Source organism: Sphaerodactylus townsendi, linkage group LG05 (assembly GCF_021028975.2).
Source record: "Sphaerodactylus townsendi isolate TG3544 linkage group LG05, MPM_Stown_v2.3, whole genome shotgun sequence".
In the NCBI taxonomy this organism is placed as follows: domain Eukaryota; kingdom Metazoa; phylum Chordata; class Lepidosauria; order Squamata; family Sphaerodactylidae; genus Sphaerodactylus; species Sphaerodactylus townsendi.
This window is the reverse complement of record NC_059429.1, coordinates 56,165,695-56,190,834: the sequence shown is the minus strand read 5'-3', so window position 1 is coordinate 56,190,834 and position 25,140 is coordinate 56,165,695. Positions and strand designations below refer to the sequence as shown.

At 41.6% G+C, this 25,140-nt stretch overlaps 1 protein-coding gene and 1 non-coding gene across 5 annotated transcripts in view; one reads left to right on the top strand and one right to left on the bottom strand.

Annotated features, from left to right (window-relative positions):
• Positions 1-25,140, bottom strand: part of NEGR1 (neuronal growth regulator 1) — a 744,190-nt gene that overhangs the window by 691,891 nt on the left and 27,159 nt on the right. The gene's annotated exons all lie outside the window — the stretch shown is intronic.
• Positions 3,644-3,751, top strand: LOC125434070. Its single transcript, XR_007244714.1, has one exon. It is a non-coding gene; the product is annotated as a U6 spliceosomal RNA (small nuclear RNA).

Here is a 25,140-nt window from a genome sequence, read left to right as displayed (position 1 = left end):
AGGCAGAACAAAAACATGAGTGGCACCAAAGATGGCTGCCAAGTGTTTTTTCTCCTTATCTCTTTGTAACATGTAGCATAACATGTGCCCTGATGTCATGACAGTGGGTTCCCTCAGTGTATGGGTATAAGGACACAGGACCGGAACATTGTAGGGGAAGAGGACAGCTCAGAAAGATTTCGTCCCTAGCTCTGTACATTGTGATGCTGAAATGTTAGTTAATGAAATTTTAGTTAATTTCAGATAATTAGTTAATTTTTCACTTCTGCCTTCACACAGGAATCATTTTAAGAGGTGTGGATATTTCCATAGATCCAATAAGCATAAATGCAAATTAAGACTAAAGTAAAGAAAGAGGGAGAGATTCCATGTGACAAGGTGTTTATAAGTCTCTTCTTTCACACACCTTATCAGGCATTCCAGAAAAAAAATTCTGTTTTCCAAACTTAAGCACGTTTCTCTGAAAATCCAACAGTTCTATATCAGGTCAGTTATAAAATATTTGAATAGAATATTTTGTTTGATTTGTGTTTAGTTAAACCTCTCATGTATGTTTGTTCATCCTTAATTGAATACACAAAGTAGAGTCTTCTGTATTTCATGTGACAGGCCTCAGTTTTGTACACATACTATTAAGAAAGCAATTCTATGTAGTACTGTGAGGAACTCCTCAATGACATTATGTGCTCCACAGGCCAGAAAGATAAATCTAGCCTAATGCCATTTGAATACCTAGCAGTAGTGACTACATCCTCCATTATGTAATGTATATGGAACCCCAGGGTCTGTTTTTATTCAGATTTTCCCATCAGTCTCAATGCATTCAAATCCAGCTTCTTTACAAGAAATGAAAATTTGAAAGTATTTCTCCACTACTTGTACATCTGGGGAAAAAAATTCCTGAATGAACATGTAAATCAGATCCAACACTTAACTTGGAGATTTGATGAAACAAAGCTTAAATGGATCAAATTCAGAAGCAATGCCTTTTGTGGGGACAGCTTCTGTTAATAAAAACAGAACTCTTCATTTTCATAATATGTGAAGAAGGAATCTTCAGCTCAAGGAAAGGCAGTTCAGTATAAACCCCTTATTTTTAATAAGTGTACATCTTCCATGCTCTCAGCATCAGGCAAACATCATAAATAAGCAATTTGCAAGAGCACATGTGTCCAAATCCCTCTGTTACAACAGTTTGACCTAATTATCCCTCTATGTCTCTTTGCTTACTTATAATACATACAGAAGACAACTCCAGGAATAATGGGTGTACATCATTTTTAGCCCATGTAGTGAGCAAAGTATTCAAGGCAGTGTATCCTTGAAGGAGTACAAAATCTATACAGATCCATAAAGAAACATCCTGATAAGCTTAATATCCCATTTAAGAAATACTTCCTTTCAACAAAATTTACAAGTGGAGGCCTAGTCAAGGACTGGAACAAGTCATCCCCCCCACACACACACACACCTGCAACACACACATCCTCTACAAACCCCCATGCATCCCACATACAGACTAACACAGATATAACTTAGCCAAAATAGTATGTTCTTAATTTGGTATAAACATTTTTCTTTAAAGGCGACATGGATAATCACCTTCATAGTAATTACTATACCAACCAGCAAGTGGAGCACATAATTCCTAAGCATTTACAGAAAGAGAGCATCATACTGAATGATAGAATTTAGAAATCATTTTAGTATCTTGTATGTCAAAAGGTTTAGCTGTCAAAAGGCAGGGCCTTGCATAGGACAGTACAGGTTGAAATCTCGTTTGAAATTTGATGTATTGTAGATGCAAATTATAGGGGCCAGTGAATAAATTGCTAACACAAATCACAAATATTTTAATCACCTTGCAATGTGACAGCTTAGTTAAGGTCTGGACTCCCATAGGACAAGGAATGTCCACTGAAAGATATTGATTTTCTCCGATGCATTTTTTTTTGCTAATTATTACCAATGCAGTTCTTCCAATTAATCAGCCCAACAACACAGCAGCAGCAGCAGTCCACAGCCTTAACATTCATTATGCAGATAAGTGACAAAGTCAAGGATTCCTGTGCAGTTACTCTAATTATAAACCTTTCTTTGGTCAAGGATTGCAAACAAATATGCAGTGAATTTTTTATGTATTTGCTGTGAACCATGTTGTTTGCGCTGTTGAAAGAGTTCCAAGAGCAGTTTAACCATCTGCAAAGAACTCAGAAAAACAAAACAAAAATGCATCTCAATAAAAATAGGCACAATGACAACATTGTCACATAGTATATGAAGAAGTCCCAAAAGTAAATATTTGGATTATTCAGACCTCTTGAATAATGCCAATATAGAATTTGGACTAAAACTTGTCTACATCCATTCTTTTGCTCAGGCAGATTTATTATAAGTGAGGAACATTTACACAGGGCTCATTCAGACAAGTGAACTGCCCCAAGTGCCTTCCATCCATGATCCTCCCTTCCTGGGCAGGACTCAAAGTGGATTCCAAATGATGTGGCTCCAGCCCATCTGGGAGCACCACGAGAGGAGACACTAGAGGGCCATCACTTCCTCTATTGCTGTCCCCACTCCTATGTTAGAGCACCAGAAAAGGCTAAGGTTCCTGCAGAATTAATGATTCCATGCATATTTTTCAGGTCAGAACTTTATTCTTGCTATTTTGAACTAATAATAAGCATAGGAGTTACAGATTGCTAGATCAAGCTGCCAGTGTCAGCCAGATGCAGAAAGAGGTTTTCACATATACTAGTCTCAAGCAAGAACAAGAAGCAGGAAACTGAGAGGAAATCTCCAAAGCTTCACATGAAATTAACAGCATCCCTGTTTTGGGCTACAAAAAGGCTTAACTTTGGAGAAGCTACTGTGTTCCTGCCGTAAGTACTTGCCACTTTATAGTGCGGAAAAATGTAATAGCTTACAATATAACTGCATAAAATAAAGCCATACAAAATTCCTCTTATACAAAAAACTGTTTAGAAAAATAGATCCCCATTTTTATCATTTATTGACTCAAATAGGAAATTTGGCATTTGACCACATGACCTATGTTGAAGATGACAGGACTTCCCTAATGGCCCCTTGATGGACTGAGGATACCAAGGTCACTGGGCAGGGGAGGGCATTGCCAAACTGCTTCTGAATATCATTTGCCTACTCTACACGAGGCTTTAGCAGGATTCTTCTGCGGGAAAGTCAATTCTATACAGTTCAATATGGACAATATAAAATGCAAACCACAAATGAGATGTTAATTTGCTGCCTCACATTCTTATGTATGGTAAATGTGTCGTCTAAAACAAGTAGTAAGGGTTTTCAATTTCTACTTGGCTTCATGACTGCTTATGACAATAAGGAAGGACTGTCAACATTACTTGGAGATCATTTTCCCCCCAAGCTACCAGGTTTGTGGCCAGGGTTTTTATTTTAAGGGGAAGTTTGTCTTCCCTGTATTTTCTCCACAGTTCTCTGATTTCTTGGTGCCAAGTGTGGTTATGTTCTTATAGTTTAAGTGGCTTGGAAAAAGGCTATCCCTGTTAGGGCAACTAACCTTGGGGGCGAGGCGAGGTGGGGCGGGGGCTTCTGCGCCTGCCTTCCTTGCACATTTCACGGCCAACTGTACAGCTCCTAAGCATCAGTGCTTGCTTAGGCAGCACATATGCTAATATTGGAATGATAAAGAGAACGTTAGCACAGCCACTGCATGTGGATGTCATGCACATGTCCTTAAGCATTTCACAATTAAGCTGCTGGTGCTGGGGCATACATCCCCTCCCTTCTGGGGACGCTTTGAGCATCCTTCAGGACATGTGTCCAGTGTGGTTTGCAGTCTCCATCTGGGACCTGTAAATGCAACAACTGGGAAATGGGCAAGTGGTTAACTGTCAATCTGGCCGTTCTGTAAGAATCATGTGGTTAGTCCGGGAGTTGGTATTTTTAGGCCTAACTGATTTATGTTTAAGGTCATTTTCCTACAGGTATCACCAACTGTATTGCCGGTGCTTTAACTTGCTGCCAGGCAGGCCCCTGAGGCAACCAGCAGCCAGACACATTTCCAGATCAGCTGCAGAACCCTGGGCAGCACAAGACCATGGATGGAGTCCTCTAGTCTTTAGTGGTGAGATATTTCTTTTACCTTGCTTTGCCTGTAGGCCTTTTTTTTTTAAGGACCAGGGAATTCCGTAAGGTCTTCTGCTTCAGTACTTGGCTCCTGGGAGCCGGTAGGTTTTGTGCCTTGGACTCTGCGAGTCCATTTAGGGCCTTTTCCTTTTCTGATAAACACTAGGGATCCTTGATTCAAGTGCTGGCTTGATTCAAGTGCTGGCTAGGCAGTTTCTGGCTCGTAAAACGGTAGTGAGTTGGCGTGGATCCTCCCCGCAACCTCACGGTGGCGAGGGCCTATCACCAAAGAAATGTTACAGTCAGTATTGGCCTTACCTGGTCATGTGCATCATATTCGGGCATGGCATTTTTTCTGCGTGACTCCTACTTTGGCCTTTTGACCCCCTCCCTCTTTTCCGATGTATGGAGTGGTAGCACATGTGCAGGATACCAGGCCATTCAGTTTGACGATATGTCAGCATGCGACAACGGTCTGTCAATCTGGCTAGGCAGTTCCTAACTGACCAGCCTGGCAAAGGGACAACTTTTACCCACAACGCATCCCTGGGGTCCTCATGCCCAGTCACTGAGACTGCAGCCATCCTAACGCAGCGGCCAGCAATTTCAGGTGCTCACCCGGGATGGGTCTCCCCTGTCTAGATGCTGGTTGTTCTGCGCTATGTCTCAAGTGGTGGCTTTGAGTTTACCCACCAGGGATTTGGGACCACTTTTGTGCTGCATAAGGGCCCCCATGGCAGTGGCTCAGGAGAGTTTACCCCAGAGCAGTGATGGCGAACCTATGGCACGGGTGCCAGAGGTGGCACTCAGAGACCTATCTGTGGGCACGCACAAACAGAGTTCATCATGTGGGAGGGAAATCGTGCGCCCCCCCCACACACACACATTTAGGCTGGGCTCAATTATTAGCATTAAACCTAAGACCTAGTTTTAGGGAAGCAGTATAGGTAACCCTGTTAAGCACTGTTAAACCCCACTGATTTTCATGCAAAGAACTAAAGCGTGATCCTTTACCTGGGAGTAAGCTTGGTTGCTGGCAATGTGGCTTGCTTCTGAGGAAACCCTCCTAGGGTCGTGATTCTCCCGTTCGAAGAGTGGCATGGTTGCTTCAAAGCAAAGCCACCGACTACCACCAAGCTTACTCCCGAGTAACGCACACCTCGGAGCCAACAATTTTTTCTTAACTAAAACCTCAGTATTCAGGTTAAATTGCCTTGTTGGCACTTTCCGATAAATAAGTGGGTTTTGGGTTGTAGTTTGGGCACTCGGTCTCAAAAAGGTTCGCCATCACTGCCCCAGAGCAAATGCAGACTATCAGCTGTTGGTGTTCATGGGTTTACAAAGCGTATGTGTAACCTCAATTTTCTCCAATTTATTCTTTTAGCCTCGTTGAGCCAATGAACTGGTGTATGGATCGGTGGACACAGCATGGTACAATGGGCTGGTTGATTTGCTGCACGATCCGGATGGGGCAGAGCATCAGTCAGGACTTCATCGTTATGCTAGCTGGCTCGGACAACATAGTTTGAAATGGGACCGGCAGCTGCCACTGGTCTATGATGCGGTTTTCTGAAGTGGTTCGCCGCACGCCATGATTCTACAGCTGGGGCGATCAGAACCCATGGTTCTACAGCTGGGGAGATCAGCACCCATACCGTATTAATGCAGTGGCTATAATCTTCAGAAGTGAGATATGCAAGGCCGTGGCCCGGGTGGTATGGGATATGTGTGGTGATCTGTTATCTGTTATCCTGCAGACTGAGATATTCCATGCACATGAGGCATATTTTTGCCCAGTTCACCTGTCCGAGTGGGGATGGACATTTGGCTACATGCAATAAGGCATGCTCTATTGCAGTGGCTGGGTAGCATGCCATAGGATGGTAGCTCTGGGCTCGGGAAGCTGGGGCGGGAGCTGTTGGTATTAGCTCAGTGGTGGTTTTGGGGCATAGGAGCACATCCATATTGGGAAGGCAGAGCTTGCATTCCAGACCTTCCCATGGTTGGGGGCTTCAATAAGAGGTCTGGGGGTATGGAGGGCTTGATAGTACAAGCTGTGGAGGCTGTACTTGAGAGCTCGCTACCCCCGACAGGAAGGGATGTCACTAAATGGGTATGCGCTCAAGTGGCACCTAGTAACTTTCTGTCCCAAAGGGCCCAGGTTCAGTGGTTGCTGTCCATATGCCAGGTTCAGCTATTGCTGCCTGGTGGCCAGGATGTGCCCCTTATGCTTGCTCAGCTTCCTATGCTGCATATTATTAAACAGGCTGCAGACAATTTCTATTCCAATTAAGAACTGTGTCAGTGGTCAATAGAGCGAACATCCGCACATCTGCACGCAATAAAATACTATAACTCTATGATATAAATAATCTATTGTATGTTAGACATTCCTTTCAGTATTTGACTCACCTGAAATTCTTAATCTCATGCTATATGGTAACATCCTGTGTTGGGACAAAATTTTTCCCAAAGAAGAGTTAAAAGATAACTGGAAATGTAGAACAGGCACAGGACTTTCATAAACACCCATGGACATATGTAGAATAGGTAGAATTGTTCATAGCTGGTGCAGGGAACAGCAGTACAAAGCTGTGGATTTCCTGCTGCATGTGAAAAGTCATTTCTACTCTTTCAATATGTGGTCAATGCAGTCATGATCATGTCTTGGGGCAAAGAGATTCTATACTGCTTAGTAGCCTTTCTACTTGATGCTATTAACTGGATATGTGAAAGACTGAACCTGGGACATTCTGTATGCCAAGCAGATGCCCTACCACTGAGCCATGACTCCTCCCCAATTAAAAATGTTAATAGACCTTACCTTCTCTTAGAAAACTGAAATCCAAAGTGGATACACCAATATATTTGCTCACTGAGGATGTGAAAGATAAACTTAAGGTTAGTAAAAATGGCAACCATACCGATGTGGAAACATATCAACAAGATATGTTTTTGTAATATGAACAATTTCCTTCTATTTTGATGCAGAGTTGAAGAAGGATTAAAAAAAGAAATCTCCATGTTCACTCAGCAAAAAATACCACTCAGGAAGGAAGGTTAGTGACCTCTACATAAGAGAAATCTATCATGATGTTAGAACACAGATGTATGCTATATTTAGCTAAACATCCAACACTGGCTTTGTTCATAATTCTGCAGATATTCCATAAATGTTTCTTACCAGGTAGATCAAAGTGCATACATTACTAACCAGTGAAACTGAATTGTCATACTATTTAACAAGAGTCAGCATTAAAAAAATGGTACAGGACTCTCAAAGACTTATTAGAAATCTGGTAAGGGTGGTCTTAGTCCATTTAGCCCTATAGAGAGCTCTCAAATCGTTGGGGAATTTCTAGGGCTTGCTGCCTTCCCCTGGAAGCCCTCTAGGCTGTAAAATATATCACAACTAATGAGAAACTTGTATCTCAGGCATTCCTCCTTTCATGATAACACCTATATAAACTCTGAAATGTTAAATCAGGCAAATGAGGACAAATTCACACAAGCCAGCAATAAATAAATAAACAACACAGTTACCTTTCTTTGGCTGGTTACCAAGGAAAGCATGCAAGAAAACACATATTCTAGATGGGAACAAATGGAAACTGTGCAATTTTTGTCAAAACAGCACGAATACATGAAGCTGCCTTACTTCAAGGCAGACCATCATTCTTTAAAGGTCAGCAGGTCTTCATGATCTCATGTAGTGATCTTCCACATCACCATGTCATTTCAGCTGGATATGCAAAGTACTGGACTTTGGATACCTCTGCATGCAAAGCAGATGCTCAGCTATTGAGCTCTTCTTACCTTTCTAACATAGTTACAGCTACCCAGACTGAAGAGACATGTATTCATGTAAGGAGACTTCCTCCCTCCTATGGCACTAGCTCTTACTCAGTATAGGTAACATGGCAAATATACAAATAAAATGGAAGAGGAAAAAAGTCCATGGAAGAGTCTGCTTCAAATTCCCTATATAATAGTACAAAAGCTAAATTAACAATCTAATCAACTTAAACCTCACAAACTTAAATATAATTTTAAAAGATTCTAAAGATCCGACGAAATAGTGAAGAGAAAAGTGCCCTTTCATTGTTGTTCTCCTTTGGTCCTTCTAAGCAGGCACAAGTAATGTGGCAGCCAATAGAACTCAAAAATACAGGTTATTGTGCTTTGATGGCTTAGTGGAGACCATGGCATATTCAGAATGGAGCGAATGGGTGAGGTTATATGCAACATGTTAACTACAAGGGTATAACATTGGTAGGAAGTTCAGATAATCACAGATGAAAGGAAGGGCAGAAAAATCTGTTTGGGGAAAGCACATGAGAGAAAGAAGGAATATTATATCCTAGGCTTTAAGATGGGGAGGACAGGGTTGGATTGTATAAAAAAGTTTCAAGAGGAAGACAAATGGGAGACATTGGTAGGAAAGGGTAATGTTGAAAAAATGGAGGTAATACTGGTTGGTGCAGATTAGGGGTTCTGGCTTCCTACTCTTGATGCAGCACAGGTTTCTTTGAAAAAGACAGCTAAGAGGTTAGGAATCAGTTTGTTTGTTTGTTTCTTTCTTTCTTTCTTTAAAATATTTATATCTTGCCTTTCTACAGTCATATTCAGGGCAGCTTACAAAGTGCAATAAAATACAATAAAACCAAAAACAATAAAATGAGTAAAATTCAATGAAAAACAATAACATACACTAACATCTTATTATATCATGTAAAATTTGCTAAGATGCACCCATAAAACCTAAAATGCTGCTTGATGTTAGATACTGGCTTTCTACTGGAGAAGCAGTTGAATATGAAAGTGGCAAGTGCATTTCTCAGGTGAATGTGGCTTGAAATATTACTTATTTCCTGAAGGCACTGGATCTGATCTCTGTGATTCACACCACAGACACCTTAAGGTTAGTTTATTCTAGCATGCTTGAAGATGGCACAACCTGTTTGTTATTTGGAGCTTGCCTGTGATAATATATTACACCTATTTTGAGGTCCCTACATTGGCTGTCTGTTTCCAGATACAGTTCAAAGGGTTAGTGCTTATGAGCTGGGACTCACAGGCTGATTTTTCACAGTCAAAATGCCCCATGGTAGATCTGGGAGCATCCCTGCCATGGTGCTTTTTGTCCTGCTTTTGACTCTTCCCTGCTCCCTGGTTGTTCCTGGGATTTGAGGCAGGGCTGGCACGTTATAACCCAACCGTTTCTTCACAAATCCAGTACTTCTCCATTTGCACTGTGAGCTCTTCCACAATGTCTTTCACACATGTGCCGACAACCTGCATTTCCCACGTTCTGATTGGCTGAATCTTCCCCTGTTCCCCCAACTCACTTTCACTATTTTAGTTTTGAATGACTCTGAACACAAAATAGGCACTGAGAATCGGCACCCTTGCCCCCCATCTAAAATCCTTGCATTTGTGAGGGAATCACTGTCCTCACCACCCCCGTTTAAAATCCTTGCGTTTGCAAGAGAATCGCCACCCTCCTGTTTGTGGCGCCTGCACACGCCGCTTTTCTGTCTAAAAACCAAGGTTTCTTCCTCTGTGTTTTTTCCACTGCAAGGGGGGGGGCACCGATTCTCAGTGCCTATTTATGGGTGGGGTGGTCCAGAGCTGTGAGGTGGGCCCCAGTTCAGCTGCCGTGGAGTTTTTCATGGCAGTGGAAGCCACCGAAATAACAAATGGGGATTTCAAAAGAACCTCAAATTTGGCAATTTGTGAAATTCACGAAGCAAAGCCAATGCTGCAGGGTGACGCTGGGACAACAACATGGCAGACACGCTGCAGCACCTGGAGCTGTGAAGAACTCCTGGCTGCACCGGACTATTCTCCGTGCTAACAGTGGGGCATTTTTACCATGAAAAATCTGCCACATACTCGAAGGACTGCCTCACCCTGCATATATCTGTCGGGAAGCTCTGTTCTTCTCAGCAGATCTCCTTGTTAATCCCTTTCTTATCAAGGTTTGGTCAGCCTGTTTGATGAAGCCAGATTTTCTTAGCTGCTTTCCCTGAATAGGTGCAGTTTGACTGTAGTTTATTTACGTTTAACAACCAGTAAAACAACAATTCATAAAAGGCCGAATTCCAGATTATTTACAAATGAAAAGATCATAAAGTTAAAATATAAAGTGAAGCTTATTTTAACATTCTTCTATAGGAATTAAGGGTCTCCTGTCCACATGCTCTCCTGTATTTGTTTGCTAAAACACAAAAACGGGCTACATCACTAGAAACTCTCTGGTCCTGAACCAACAGCAAATAGTTCAATTTCTGTTCAGTGTCTTTTCCAGCCCATTCAGTCAAAATAGGCCCTAGGATTTCTTCTCTAAGCTTGTCATATAGAGGGCACTTAAGCAACTTGTGTTCAAGTGAATCGACTTCTTCCAAGCAGCAACCACAGAGCCTCTGTTCATAGGGGATTTTCTTGAATCTACCCTCTAAGACAGCAGATGGCAGAGTATTGCTTCAAGCCAATGAAAATATCCTCATTTGATCTTTACTCTCTAGAAAAAATAGATGAGGGGCTGGTTTCACCTAAAATCTAAAGGTTTCGGGAACCAGGTATTCCAGAGTGAGACTTAAATCAGATTGTCTCTCTATGTCATACACTCTTTGTCTGACAATCTCCCTGGCTTTCTCAAGCCCCTGATTTAAAAGAGTATTGGGAGAAAGTCCTATTTGCTGGATGGTTCTTAGAACAGCACTATGCCAACTTGATTGAAAATTGACTTGCACTATTGCAGGGAACAGTTCATGCAGGCTGAGAAGAGCTGCAAGCCATCTATTTATTATTGAAGTTATTTTAATTATGATATCTACCTTGATCATCCCAGCTTCTAATCTAATCCAAGCATCAGAGACACACTTGGTCAGTGTTTGTTTGTTTGTTTGTTTGTTTGTTTGTTTGTTTGTTTGTTTGTTTGTTTGTTTGTTTGTTTGTTTGTTTGTTTGTTTGTTTGTTTGTTTGTTTGACTCGCTCGCTCGCTCGCTCGCTCGCTCGCTCGCTCGCTCGCTCGCTCGCTCGCTCGCTCGCTCGCGCTCGCTCGCTCGGCTCGCTCGTTTCGCTCACTCGCTCGCTCGCTCACTCGCTCGCTCGCTCGATCGCTCGCTCACTGCTCGCTCAAGCTCGCTCCAGTTAGTTAGTTGTTATATTTCAAACTTTTAGACCACCCTCCCCTGAAGGGCTCAGGGCATTGAACAATACTCATAAAACTATAAAAACATAATAAATAACAATATAAAAACAGTATACATTATAATTCAGGTGGCGACAGTTCTCCACCCCCTTTCTGTACCCACGGAAGGCCTAGATGTTTCAGGGATCTACCAATCAACCCGGCTAGCCAAACACCTGGTGGAACAGTTCTGTTTTACAGGCCCTGCAGAAACTTTGTAGGTCTTGCAGGGCCCTGGTCTCTCTAGGGAGCCTGTTCCACCGTAAAAGCCATGGCCCTTGAAAAGGCCAGCTGGATGTCTTTCGGGCCAGGGACCTCCAGTAGATTCTTGTCCAAGGAGCTGAAGGATCTGATGGGGCAGTACAGGGGGATGTATACCTTGAACATGACCCAGAACTTGATGGGCAGCCAGTGAAGTTGGTACAGCACCGGTGTTATCCGGTCCCGACTAGATGTACCTAAAAGGAGCCTGGCTGCCACATGTGGTACAAGTTTCAGTTTTCAGATCACAGTCAAAGGCAGCTGCTGGGCACTTGCTGGGTCACCGTGCTGTGGGAGAGGCCAGGCAAGGGAACCCAGCTGGCACTGGCGCCCCCACGTGATGGCATGGCATGAGCCCAGGGACATAGTTACCCCACATCCCCATTAGTGGTACACCACTGATCTACAGCCATATGAACCAGGTATCTCCCACCCAGGGAGATTGCACAGCAATTCCCTTTCAAATGAATTCCCTTATAGAATCATGGATGTGTCAAACCAAAGTATTCATGTTTGCATGTAGGAAGGGAGGTGGTGGAGATGTTTCAACAGCAGATGGCCACAGATGTTTCATGGAATATTTTTATAAAATCACCACTGTAGCCAAGAATATTTATAAATGAATATTTTATGCATCTTTCACAAAGAAAAATATTTAGAGCAACTTAGAGCAATAAACGTGCATGACTTTGGTAAAATAATCTGATACACTAAGAAGTAATTAGATAGATGAATGCAAATTCAAATGGCTCTGTTAGAGGCATGATATATGAATATTAATAATGTGGCTGGCCATGAGAAAATAATATTTGAGTTTAACTGTGCATCAGCATAGGTTATAGACAATGTTAAATCCTACTTGATGGACTGGGCTAAAATAAGCCACTGTTTTCAGCAACATTACAGTAATTATCTAAGCCTTTTCTTCTTTGTGACATTCAGTAGCACATACTTACTTCCTTAAATATAGGGAAAATTATATTCAAATACCAATATTCCTTTATAATCACTATAGTGGAGCACTCAAATTATAATGATGGCATTATGATCCATCTCGGAAAGGGAAAACTGCTTCATAATGATAAATGGCACGACCTTCAGATCCTAGTAGTCAAGGAAGGGTCTGAACACAGGCACTCATACATTTATTCAGCATCCCTAAATGATATTATACAATTGATTTGGCTTTTATGGATCCTGATCTCTATGTTCCACTTACACACATCTATCAGAACTTGTTACTGCCATATCCAAAATATTTTCTTTGAGCTTTAAAAAAATATCTGGCTGAGATGTTTTCTTTTCATTCATAATTATATTGGAATTCAATAGCAGAGTTTGTTTTGAAACTACTGGTACGGATCCAAAGGCTCAGTCCCACTAACATTGGTAGGCTTCCACCAGCAGAATAGACCTCTTCCACTCAGAAAGAGTCCTTTGTAGCCAACAAAGGCTTCACTGCTGGCATAATGGAACTAGCCCATTTATGATAAAGGTTTTAAACCAGTCTTGTTTACACTGAAGAAGCTGATATACACCACATTTAACAGGAAGGCACTTACTTGCACCACCAGAATGGTTTTAGAAATATTGGTGGCATACTAATGTTAATACATGAGAACAAAATTACAAATATCAGCCACCAGTATGGTGAATATAGATATAGAAAAATGGGAGTTGCAATGAATTTCCCACAATTCCTTCCTTATACAAGGCAAACTAAATGTGACGACAGCCAACACTACCACAGCTACAACAACCAACACTATTTTAGAAGATAATTTAGAAATTTCAAAATTGCCATAAGGGTCCTATGCTACTGGGCTTGCAGCACAGCAGAAACAGACAGTCTTGTTTCTCGCTCCTGCCCCTTTTAAAAGGCCAAAAAAGCACCCTATGGCTGTTTCAGCTTGTGGCTGTTTCATGCCACTTTAAATGGCATGAGGGAAGCAAGTTGCCACTATGCCATGGTCCTGACAGAATCAAGCCCTTATGGAAATTTTAAAATTAAAATTTACACTAAAATTGCATCAGTGGCTGTCGTCATGTCTAGTTTAGCCCTAAAAATTAAACTCTACATTTAGTCTATGCTTCCTTTCACTACTCTATTCTCCATAGGATTGTCCATCTCTGTATTTATCTGTTTTATTTTTAAAGCAATTTTTCACATTTTCATTTAAAATTGCCAAAAAATCTGCTCTTAATAGTGGTGGTAATAGTTTTATGATGTCACTGTTTCAAGTGAATCAGTTGCACAATTGGCTTCTTCTGCAGACTTGCAGAAGTTGCCCTAAATGTAATGTGCAAAGGAAGATAGCTTTGTTTTTTTAACAAAAAACCACCCCAAAACCTAATATAATTTGTGTGTTTCCATGGATCCTCCAAGCTCGCATCTTATTCACCCACTTGAGAGCTCATGTAATTTACAGAAACTATAAGATTGCTCATTAAAGCTGTACAGTGACCTCAGGCTTATATTTTGAATGGAGAGTTGCTGAATATGGGACATGTATAGTCTTGTGTAATTGCTTTAAAACTTAAATCTATTTTATCATGTTTATCTCAACATGAAAGTGTAAATGTTCTAATAAAGGTTTAAATAAAAATTAAAAAAACAGCCAATATCTTGGCATTTTTGTTCACTTTTTGTAGCTTCCAGCATTTTCCAACCTATTTAGTCACTCTCTTCAATACCCTGCCACTGCTATCCTTTACCAAAATCCTAAGTAGTAAAAATTGCTAGGCAATGTGGCTCTAGTTTCATGTAGTTGCATCAAGTTTTCAGATAGCTATCTATAGACATTTTCATGCCATTGCATAGTCATTTATCAAGCACTGGATATGTCAATTTGCTTTTGCCATTCAGGGAAAAAGTTCCTTTGTTGCACTAGACAACTGCAAAAGCCTTTCAAAGACTTCATACAACTGAAAATCTCAGGGAACAATTTCGAAAATAGGTGTCATATCCACATAGCCTATGAAACACTTTCAGAAAAATGACTAGCACAAATCACTAAGCAAATTTGATACAGTAATGGTCAGAAACAAAGAAGAAGAAGAATGAAAGGAAAGTGGTAGATTTACTCATATAAAAATGAATATGACAGCAACTTTTCACACCATTTGGTACCAAGGTAAAACTGTATAATGGGAAAGCACAACACCCAAAATGGGGAAAAATTGTTTTTTTAATTAAAAAGTCCGACAATTTATAAAACCCAGAGTTCATTTGCTTACACTGCTTCTTTCAATTACATTTTATATACTTCCTCTACAATTCACCTTTCTTGCTGAGATTTGGTCAAGACCAGTAGGCAAAAGCCTTCAAATGTGCTTTCAACTTTATTTTCTATATTAGGCAATACAATGGTATATTTATATAATAATACTCTACTATCATTTTTTTAAGTGCCAAAGCCCTAGTTACCTAGGAGAAAGGATAGCCACTGTGTGGAAACCTGCTATGTGGAAACCCTATTGCTGCTGTGTGGTAGATGCCTAGTTTTCATGGAAATTTAGGCAACATCAAGGTTTTAAGTGTCTAGTCAACTATTCACTTTACACAAACATAACTCTTCAATATTTCACCAGTACACCAAACTGATGGTGATAGTGTACTTTAAAAGCCTTTATCGAAAGCCTGATAAGACATTTTCAATGTATAGTGTCATGAATAATTCAGAGTGGAGCTATTTAACAGACATGGATGAGAGAAAGTACCTTGGATTATTGTAACACTTTCTAGGAATGTGTATATAAAAACTGATCTAAACAAAAATGAAGAATACACCATGTGGATGGATTAATTTCTGGCCAAATTGTCCATATATACATTTTGTACAGAGACACATTTACAGTAGAGAATAAACACATTTTAAAATCTACATTTAAAACTACAATTGCCTGCCTGTGAACCCAACTCAAAGAGAGAAAATGAATCCCAAAGGGGAAAAAATATGGGTTAAATAAATCAACTCCTCATAAACAAGCACATTTTGCTTTCTGTTGAGTGCTTTCTCTGCATTCTACCCAAGTTACCTTGAAAGAAAGTTTTCAGAGTACTTTGTCTTCCAAACTGAGATGAGAATATTTTAGAGTGCATAGGTGCCATTTTATTTCTGTCATACTAAAAACGATGGCAAAAAAAGCTACTTGCTGCGGAACTTCAGCCTTCAGAGCTCTTGAAAGGCAAGAATCTGTATCTTCATCAGAGGCGGGCTACATTGGAAACAGGGGAATGGGGGTGCGCGTTGCACCGGGTGCGCGTCTGGAGGGGGTGCAAAAATTCAGGTTCGTTTCTGTGTGGGTTTTTTGTATTTTTAGTGTTTTTTCAGTTTTTAGGATGCAGGGGGCCCAATTTTAGGCTAGCAGCACCAAAATTTCAGGGATCTTTTGGGAGACTCCCCTGATGATACAATCCAACTTAGGTGAGATTTGGTTTAGGGGGTCCAAAGTTATGGACTCCCAAAGGGGGTGCCCCATCCCCCATTGTTTCCAATGGAAGGTAATAGGAGATGGGGCTACACCTTTGAGGTCCATAACGTTGGACCCCCTGAACCAAACTTCACCAAACCTGGGTGGTATCATCAGGAGAGTCTCCTAAAGATACCCTAAAATTTTGGTGCTGCTAGCTTAACAATTGCACCCCTGACAGCAGGCACCCCCCAAATTTTCCCAGATTCTCCTTTTAAATCCAACCCCTTCGGCATGGATTTAAAGGGAGAATCTGAGGTCCCCAGTTTAAACATTGAAAGTGATGCTGTTTCAGGGTGGGGGAGAATCCACCCCAAAACAGCATCACTTTCAATGTTGTTTTAACTGGGGACCCCAGATTCTCCCTTTTAAGGTGGATTTAAAAGAAGAATCTGGGCTCTCTAGTTTAAACACCATTGAAAGTGATGCTGTTTGGGGGTGGATTCCACCATCACAGCAGCTGTCCATGGGGGGGGCGCAAAACTCTAATTTTTGCACCGGACTCCATTTCCCCTAGATACGCCTCTGATCTTCATTGGGCCATGGAATGCTGTCGCAGTGAGTTAAATCCAAGTGCACTTGCAAAAACATGTCACATATACACAAATACACCTATACACAAATTCAAAAGAATGAAGTACTATGAAAAACATTTCAGAGTTGCTTCCCATATGGCCCTGATACGTGTGGAATATCACTTGGTGAGCAAAGTAACCACGTACATAGGAGTGATTGCATCATGAACACACATGAAACTGCCTTATACCAAATCAAATTATTGGTCTATCAAGGTCAGTATTCTAGGATCTCATATTTTGCACCACCTTGTAGCTGATCCATAGCTGGAAATGCCAGGGACTGAACCTGGGACATTTGATACGCAAAATAAACACTCTACTACTGAGACAGAACCCTACTTCTAACTGTTATACTTGCGATTTATTATGAAAGAGCAGTGGAAAGTAGTCTTGGCATGTGATGTAGGCTAGGCTGCATACACACACTAAATGAGAACAGCTACAGGTTTTGCCAGTTCTTAGTAATGCTCATACTATTACATTACATTGAAACATTGCACAACATACCATTCTAAGATTTCAACATGCACAAAAACGATTTACAAATCTGAACTAAAAAAAATCCAGAGCAAACACTGATGTGCTTCTGAATATGCTGAAGTACCAACAGAGATCTTAAGAGACCACAGCGCACACTTCAGGAATTTCGTTTACCTTCTTATTCTTCAGTGGCCTTTTTGCTCATCCTGTACAATGTATCTCAGCAAGTTCCTTCTATACCAAAGCCTTATTAACACAGTGGGATCTCTTTATAGCTGAAAACACAAAAGAAAGAGCAAAAGAAATACAAATAGCTTGAACTCATCCAAATACAATGAAAAGCTGAAGCGTGACTCTTTAGAATTGCTATATTCTTCCCAGACATTCAGAGGTCTTGCATTTATGCCAGCTTCAAATCTGTTCATTGTACTTACATCATTATGAGCAGCTACACATTGTTTTAAGGAGCAGAGTTTTGCTTATACTGATTTTACTCTGCTAAATGATATGTGCAATGGTATGTTCATGTAGACCTTTGAAATATATCCATATCACTCCCACATTTCAGCTATGTGAAAATATATAGTTACTTTTCCAACTGTGTGGAAATATATAGTAACTTTTCCAACTATGTGGAAATATATATTTACTTTTTCCTACTGTATGATTCTGAACTCTTTGTTTCCAACTTACATACTTTTTACAATTATATTTTATCTTACTTTATTCTTGTATTTCATGACTTTTGGAAGCTGATTGCTTTATTTGTACTAAGGTCTGGCATTTTACAAAGTCCCACAGAAGGGCCCACCACTATGCAGCAGGAGTGATCCCAACTTGCCTTCTCTTCTGGGCAGAGGCAGCAGCAGCAGCAGTAGTAGAATGATTAGGTTTGCGCACCCCTCCTCCCTCGACATGCAATGGTTCCTCTTTATACTCATCTTCTCATTCAGACAAGAAGACAGAAGCAGTATGGTAGACATACCCTTCTTTTTATACAGTTTTGACAGTTTTGGGGGTATGGCTTAGTGGAAGGAGGCAGGACTTATAGGAGCATGCATTTGGGGCATTGTAGAAGTTGGAAGGGGGAGTGTCTGATTTTGGGGATACGTATGTCAGTTTGTGTTGCATTTGATTGGCTGCTGATGTTTGAATGTGCTACTGTTTGTGGATTGTTACAAAATAAAATATAAATAAAATAACGTCAAACCATTCCTTGTAGACACCTCCCCTTCCCAATTTTGAAAAAGGACACCCTGTGTATCTTAGAATATGCTTGCTTGCTATCTGGGTGTGGCTGCACTCTATTACCCATCTGGGCATTATCCAGCTGTGAAGAGTCTAATCATTTTGCTACACATAAGAAGTCTTGTAACAAACGTGAATTCAGACAGACTGCATCCCGAAATACCATCAGCTTATCTACTCAGACCTCCCTCCTATGAATTTCCTGGTACATATAGATCTCTCTGTGTTAAAAACCTTAGCAGTTGAACAGCATTTTTAAACAGGAAATGGCTTGACAGTAGTTAACGCATTCTGGAAAGATAAAGGGAAAATGATGATAAGCAGCGGCTTGACGGGGGCCGCCATTGCGGATGGGTGGGCCCCGGCACAAGCCGCATTCGCCCTGGTATGAATGACCGTGTGGCCTCAGAGTCCGTCCTGTGCATGCACGGGGGCTGGACTCTGATTGGCTCCATGTTCCCGTGGAGCCGAAGGGCCGCATCATATACAGGCGCCAGCCAGTCCCTGTATATAAAGAGGGAGTCCACAGGGGTGAACTCAGTCTTGCCTGGTTGCCCAAAGAAGGACCCTCCCACCCATCCCTGTTTTCATGCTGTTTCCCAATGTTCAGTTTGTTTGCTGTTTGTTATGTCATAGCCAGCTGGCGCATTGTGCATGGGCATTGATTGGTTGGAAAGGGAGAACTGTGGGAGCTCTCCTGTTGGATTGCCTCCTTAAGAGGTAGGGGTGGAGCCAGCTAGAGGTCAGGATGTCCAGCAGGGGCTACCAGGCTTGCATCCTAGCAGCAGATAGGAACAGGCGCCAGGCAGGGGTCCATCGCTCAACTGGCATCCCCTGCTCCAATCTGGCCCTCCACTATCAATTCCTCCAGCAGGCGGGCTGAGGAATTTGCTTGGCTCTGGGGAACAGCACTCATGCTGCCCAGTTGCTCGGATCACCCGCCTATGCTGCACCATTTTGGTTCCTGTTTACTTCTTGTCAATAAATACATCTGGCTATGGCCAAAATATTTTACCCACAAAATAATTTGTTGCATGTTTATTGGGTCAAAAGGGAGGTTCCCAAATATGTCTTGGGTCAACAGGATCCCACCTCAGCCCACAAGGCTTTGTCCTAACCAGACCTGAGGTTTTCTAAACAGATAATACTGAAGGAATATTGCAACACACACACACCCTCAAACAAACTTTTGTGCTGTAATAATCTTAGCCCAAAGTGCGTGGACAGCTTTATTCCTTGAGATAAACTGTACTTTATCAGATTAGGAACAGAACTGAGAGGTTTTAAGATATTCCAATTTTAAGACACAAGTAACAAAAATTATTTTGCTTATAAAGCGTGTCTCAAAAAAATGGAGTGATATGGAAGGAGATGTGACTGCGGACTTAGTAGAAAGGCTTCTTTTGCTAGGATAAAATTTACTAGACAGCAACTTTTAATGAATTTAAAAAAAACTAAAGGGCAATTAATATCACATGAAGCAACATTTCATTTCAGTGGCAAAACTCTTTTCTAACACACAAAAGGGGCCAAGCAATGAATAGCATTTTTAAACATTTTGTAACTATCACCCATGGAAAGGGTGGAAAAACCCAAAACATCATAACATAAAAAGCTGTGGAGGCTCTGGGGAACTAGATTAGTCTGTGCACTCCAACACATGCCAGCTGGGTGACCTTGGGCAAGTCACAGCTCTTCAGAGCTCTCTCAGGGCCTTTCCCCACTTTTCCCTCGGCCGCCGTTGCTGCACGCAATTCCCAGCGCACGGTATCCCTGGCGCGCGCCCAGGAGTACCAACGACCATCAAAATGCGCCCTTTGCAAGAGCGCCAGGGATGCCTCGCGCTGAGGGGGCACGACAGCGGCAGCGTGGGGGCGGCTGCGCTGTCGCTGCCCCTCTCGTGGGGAGTGCCAGGGGACCCCGCGCTACTCTCCTCAAGTAGCGTGGGGCTTAAGGTAAGTGGGGAAAGGCCCTCAGTCCCACCCACTTCACAGGGTGTTTGTTGTGAGAGGAGAAGGGAAAGGAGATTGTAAGCCCCTTTGAGTCTCCTTACAGGAGAGAAAGGTGGGATATAAATCCAAACTGCTCCTCCTCCTCTTCCTTCTTCAGGTGAGCCCTAGAAAAGCCTGGCAAACTCCATCTCCTCCCCCAAAACCTTCCTTAATTTTTAAGAATCTGGCTACTGAACACGTGTGAGTAAAAATGCTTTAAATGTTACTTTCCAGATGGGAGCTGGAAAAAACTCAGAGAAAGCATAGCCCTGCTGAAGGCTCCCTTGCTGGCTGGAAGACCTAATCTCCTCTCTCCCCAGCATCATAGCCAGGTCCCTCCCCTTCAGTTGGTTTTCTGCTTGAGCAACCACTTTTTAAAGAGTTTGGTTGTAGAAGGACAGGGGGTGAAAGTGGGGAGAGAATACTGATGGGTAGACACTGGAGAGTGACTGTGGACAGTTTGTGTTTAACTGAGAGAGAAACAGTGTGTGAAAAAACTTAGAAGAGCATTCTGGGCTGTACTGTGAGGAAGGGCAGCTGCTTGTGCTAAATTTATAGTATTAGATGAAGTGTATAATTGTCAAAGAAATAGGGAGAAACACTGGAGAAATAGGGAGAAACAAGAAATAGGGAGAAACATTGAGAAACTAGAAATGGAGTCAAATTTAATTTTTAAGAAGCTGGCTACTGAACATGTGTGGGTAAAAAGGCTTTAAACATTACTCACCAGATGGGAGCTGTAGAAAACTCAGAGAAAGTATAGCCCGTCTAAAGGTTCACTTGCTAGCTGGAAGCAGGTTTTCTGCTTGACCAAGCACTTTTTAAAGAGTTTGGCTGCCTGCTTGTGAAAAGCATGTATGTGCATCGGGAAGGAGAAATTGGGATGCTGTTGGGTACTTTGCACTCTTGGATGAGAAACAACTTTTGTGGATGAGAGCAGTGTGTGCTTGTAAGAATTTAAAGTGTGGTGTGCGTGTTTCTTTAAAACAAGAGCTGAGTTGTAGAAAGATGGGGGTGAAAGCAGGGAGAGAATGCTGATGGGTTGACACTGGAGAGTGACTGTGGACAGTCAGTGTGAATACACATTCAGCTTTTTGTGGCTGAGAGCAGAGTATGCCTGTAAGAATTTAAAACAGCCTTTGTGTGTGTGTGTTTAAAATGAGAGGTGAGTTGTAGAAGGACAGGGAATGAAAGGAGGGGGAGAGAATGCTGATGAGAGTGGTTGTGGACAGCCTGTGCTGAACTGAGAGAGAATCAGTGAGTAAAAAAAACTTAGAACAGCATTGCGTGCACATGTTCGGATTCCACTTCCGTGATAAACCACACACACACACACTTAAATTCGTTGGAATAGAAACAGCCGCAGCTTGGTTTATTAATAAATAATGCATAACTCTTTTTTGGAAGCTGGGCAGGCATATCGGGGCATATCCTGGCCACCAGGCAGAGAACTGCTGAACCTGGTCACTGTCAGCTGACCCCTGGCTCTTCAGCGCACCGCTGAACCCGGCATGTCCCCCAATGGGGATCGGGACAGGATGTTACTAGATGCCACTTGGGCGCTTACCCATTTGTGACACCCCCTCCTGCCAGGGGTAGCGAGCTTGAAACAGGGCTTCCAGGCCTGCAGCAGCCTTGTGAGGAGGCCGGGGTGAGCTGGGCAATGGCTTAAATAGCCTGCCCGGCTCCCTTGTCATGTGACGGTTCCACCCCGTCACGTGACAACTTCAACCGGCCGAGGGGAAGACGAGCAGGTAAGTCCTGGGTGCACTTTTTCTGGGCTGTACTGCAAGGAAGGGTGGTTGCTTGTGCTAAACTCTAATATTAAATGAAGTGTAGAATTGCCAAAGAAATAGGGAGAAACATTGAAAAACTAGAAACAGAGTCAAATCCTAATAGGTTTTCAGAGATGTAAGGGAGTAAGAGGATGGATTGCTGCAGAGTGGATGTTACCTGCAGAAGTTGTTTGCTCAGTTGTATTTGTTGCCAATTGTTTCTTGAAACATTTAAGCGAAAGAACATATACAAATAAAATTTTATCTTGTTAAGTGTGTCCTGGAATCCCAGACTAGTTATTTCCTCAAGACCAGATAGCCCTTCAAAACTGCTTTAAAGCACAGACACGCTACTTCTAGAGAAATGATAAAATTCCTGGTGGTGGAGAAATATAGCTAGAGAAAGAAAGGATTAAATAAACATTATTTTGCTGCTAATATATGTATTGCTAAATAAATAAATAAATAAATATGCATACATACATACATACATACATACATACATACATACATACATACATACAAAGAGATTCTTCTTGAAATGGAGAAAGCTGCTTGTTTTCAGTGCCCCACATTTGTTCTGTGATTCTTGCTAAATACCTATACTGGCTGCCAAACTCCTGGCTGCCCACTTACTGAGGGGATCAGGGAAAGCAGTCTACCCAAGGGGATTAGAGAGATGGGGTTGTTTCCTTCTGCTCATACAGTTTAGTGGGCAGGGGAGCATTCATAATGTTCACTGGCCACCCTGATAACAAAGCGTTTATCTACCAGCAGACTCTGATAACACACCAGCTTCCAAGACTCAGAGCTAACACACAAACAGCATCACATTCAAATGCTGGCCACCTTCAATTGGAACAGCCCAAATCACAGCAGCCAAACCACAATGTATGTTATTTATATTATTTTATTTTGTAACAATCCACAAACAGTAGCACATTCAAACATTAGCAGCCAATCAAACGCAACACACACTGGCACACGTATTCCCAAAATCAGACACTCTCCCTTCCAACTTCTACAATGCCTGAAATACATGCTCCTATGGGTCCCGCCTCCTTCCACTAAGCCATACCCCCAAAACTGTCAAAATTTTGTAAAAAGAAGGGTATGACTACCATACTACTGACAGGCACTAGTTAATTCTGTCTGCAACTGCCCACTGTTTGGTGACATTTAAGAGTTAGAAGTGATAGATATTGGGAGCAGAAGCGACTTCCCAGAAAAAGTAGATGAGCAAGCACTCAGGCAAAAGAGTTAGAAGCATACTTAGGTAACAGTAGCAGTTACCATTCACTTGCCTGCCTCCCTGTATCCTGGCTGTGCCACATCTGAGAATACGAAGCTTGATCTTCACCCAATTTTTTTATGAATGTGCTTTTTTGCATGTATGCACAGATGCACACACAAACATACAGATTTAGCAGATGTTCTTAGGCATAAATTTTCAAAAGATTGTCTCCATTCAGAGAATCTTTTGGATATCATCCATCATGAAATTCTGCTACATTGCAGAAAATTATAAGGAATGTTTTGGGATGCATATGTAGGTTACTGACCAGGTCCATTCACCTCCTTGTTGCCTTGAGTGGATTAAGCATGCATCTCATAGCATATCCCAATTAAACCCCTGTAGCTACAAATTGCTGAGAAAATCTGTAGAAGTAGGCAAGCTGTCATTCAAGGAAGTTTTAACACTAATCAAAGGTCACTTACTCTCTCTTCCATTTGATACTTCCCAGACTTAATCCCTAACGTTTATTGGAAATAAGCTACCTCACAATGGTGCCAAAAGTACTGAGTATCAAATATGTATAATTAATTATATACAGCAGTTGCAATTCTAATATTGTATTACATAATTGTTTCAGAAATAAATATCAAATTATGTACTTTTATATAATAAATGAAGAAAAGCGGTAGATATATCATGTTTCCAGTATCATGTGGTAAATGCTGCAGATATATCACATTTCCAGTATCATGATCTGAATAAAACCACTAATTGATGGACAATTTTCAGAATAGTTAAGTGTGTTATTTCCACAGCCCAGCAAATATTTCCTGGAGCAGTAATAGCTTGGCCATGGTAACAATTAACATTGAACTAAGATGTGCAGAGAGATGAACTCTTAACCTATTGAGATAGTAGAACTAAAGGGTTCTTCCAATTATCTACAATTTAAAATGTCATTTATCCAGTAATGTTAATTATTTACACTGTTACTAAAATCTTACCAGTATGTGTCAAGGATTTCTTGTTCTCTTGAAATATTTAAACCCTTGGTGCACTCAGTGAGATTCATTACATGTTTATCATCAAAATTGCTGCTTAAATTTACCACAAAAATCAAGATTTATTTCAAATCATTTACGCTTTTGAAGAAATGAAAAAGAGAAAAGCAACCACTTATTTATTTCAAGATGACAGACTTCCTCACATATTTAACCATACTACATTTTAAAAAGCAGTGTCCTGGCTTTTTTTTCCCTGTGCAGCTTGGAAATTTCATTCAGAGATCAACCACGGTGGTGATGGGGGGGGGGGTGTTCCTATTTGTACATGGTTCACATGGCACGAGAAAGATTAAGGGCCAAGACTATTTTTCTCTTGGAAGAGAAGTTCTTAAATTTGAGTGGTCTGAGAAAGGCTACAGAATGGATTATACATTTTCTTGCAAGCACAACCTATGAGCAGAAAATACATGAATATGAAAATAGCAGAGTTATGGAAATCAATTCCTCACTCTTGGTTTCAATGCAAGACAAGTCCAAATGTTGTAAGAGCAGAGGTGGGATCCAGCAGGTTCTCACCAGTTCCCGAGAGTGGGTTACTAATTATTTGTGTGTGCCGAGAGGGGGTTACTAATTGGGTCCACTTTTCCATCTCCATGCCCTCGCCTCCCCCTCTCTTCTTCTTTCTCGTAGCCCAGAGCTTGCCGGCTAGTAAGAGGAGGGACCCTTTAACTACTGTTAGGTCCAGGGAACTCTTTACTTGCTTGGTAAGCTAT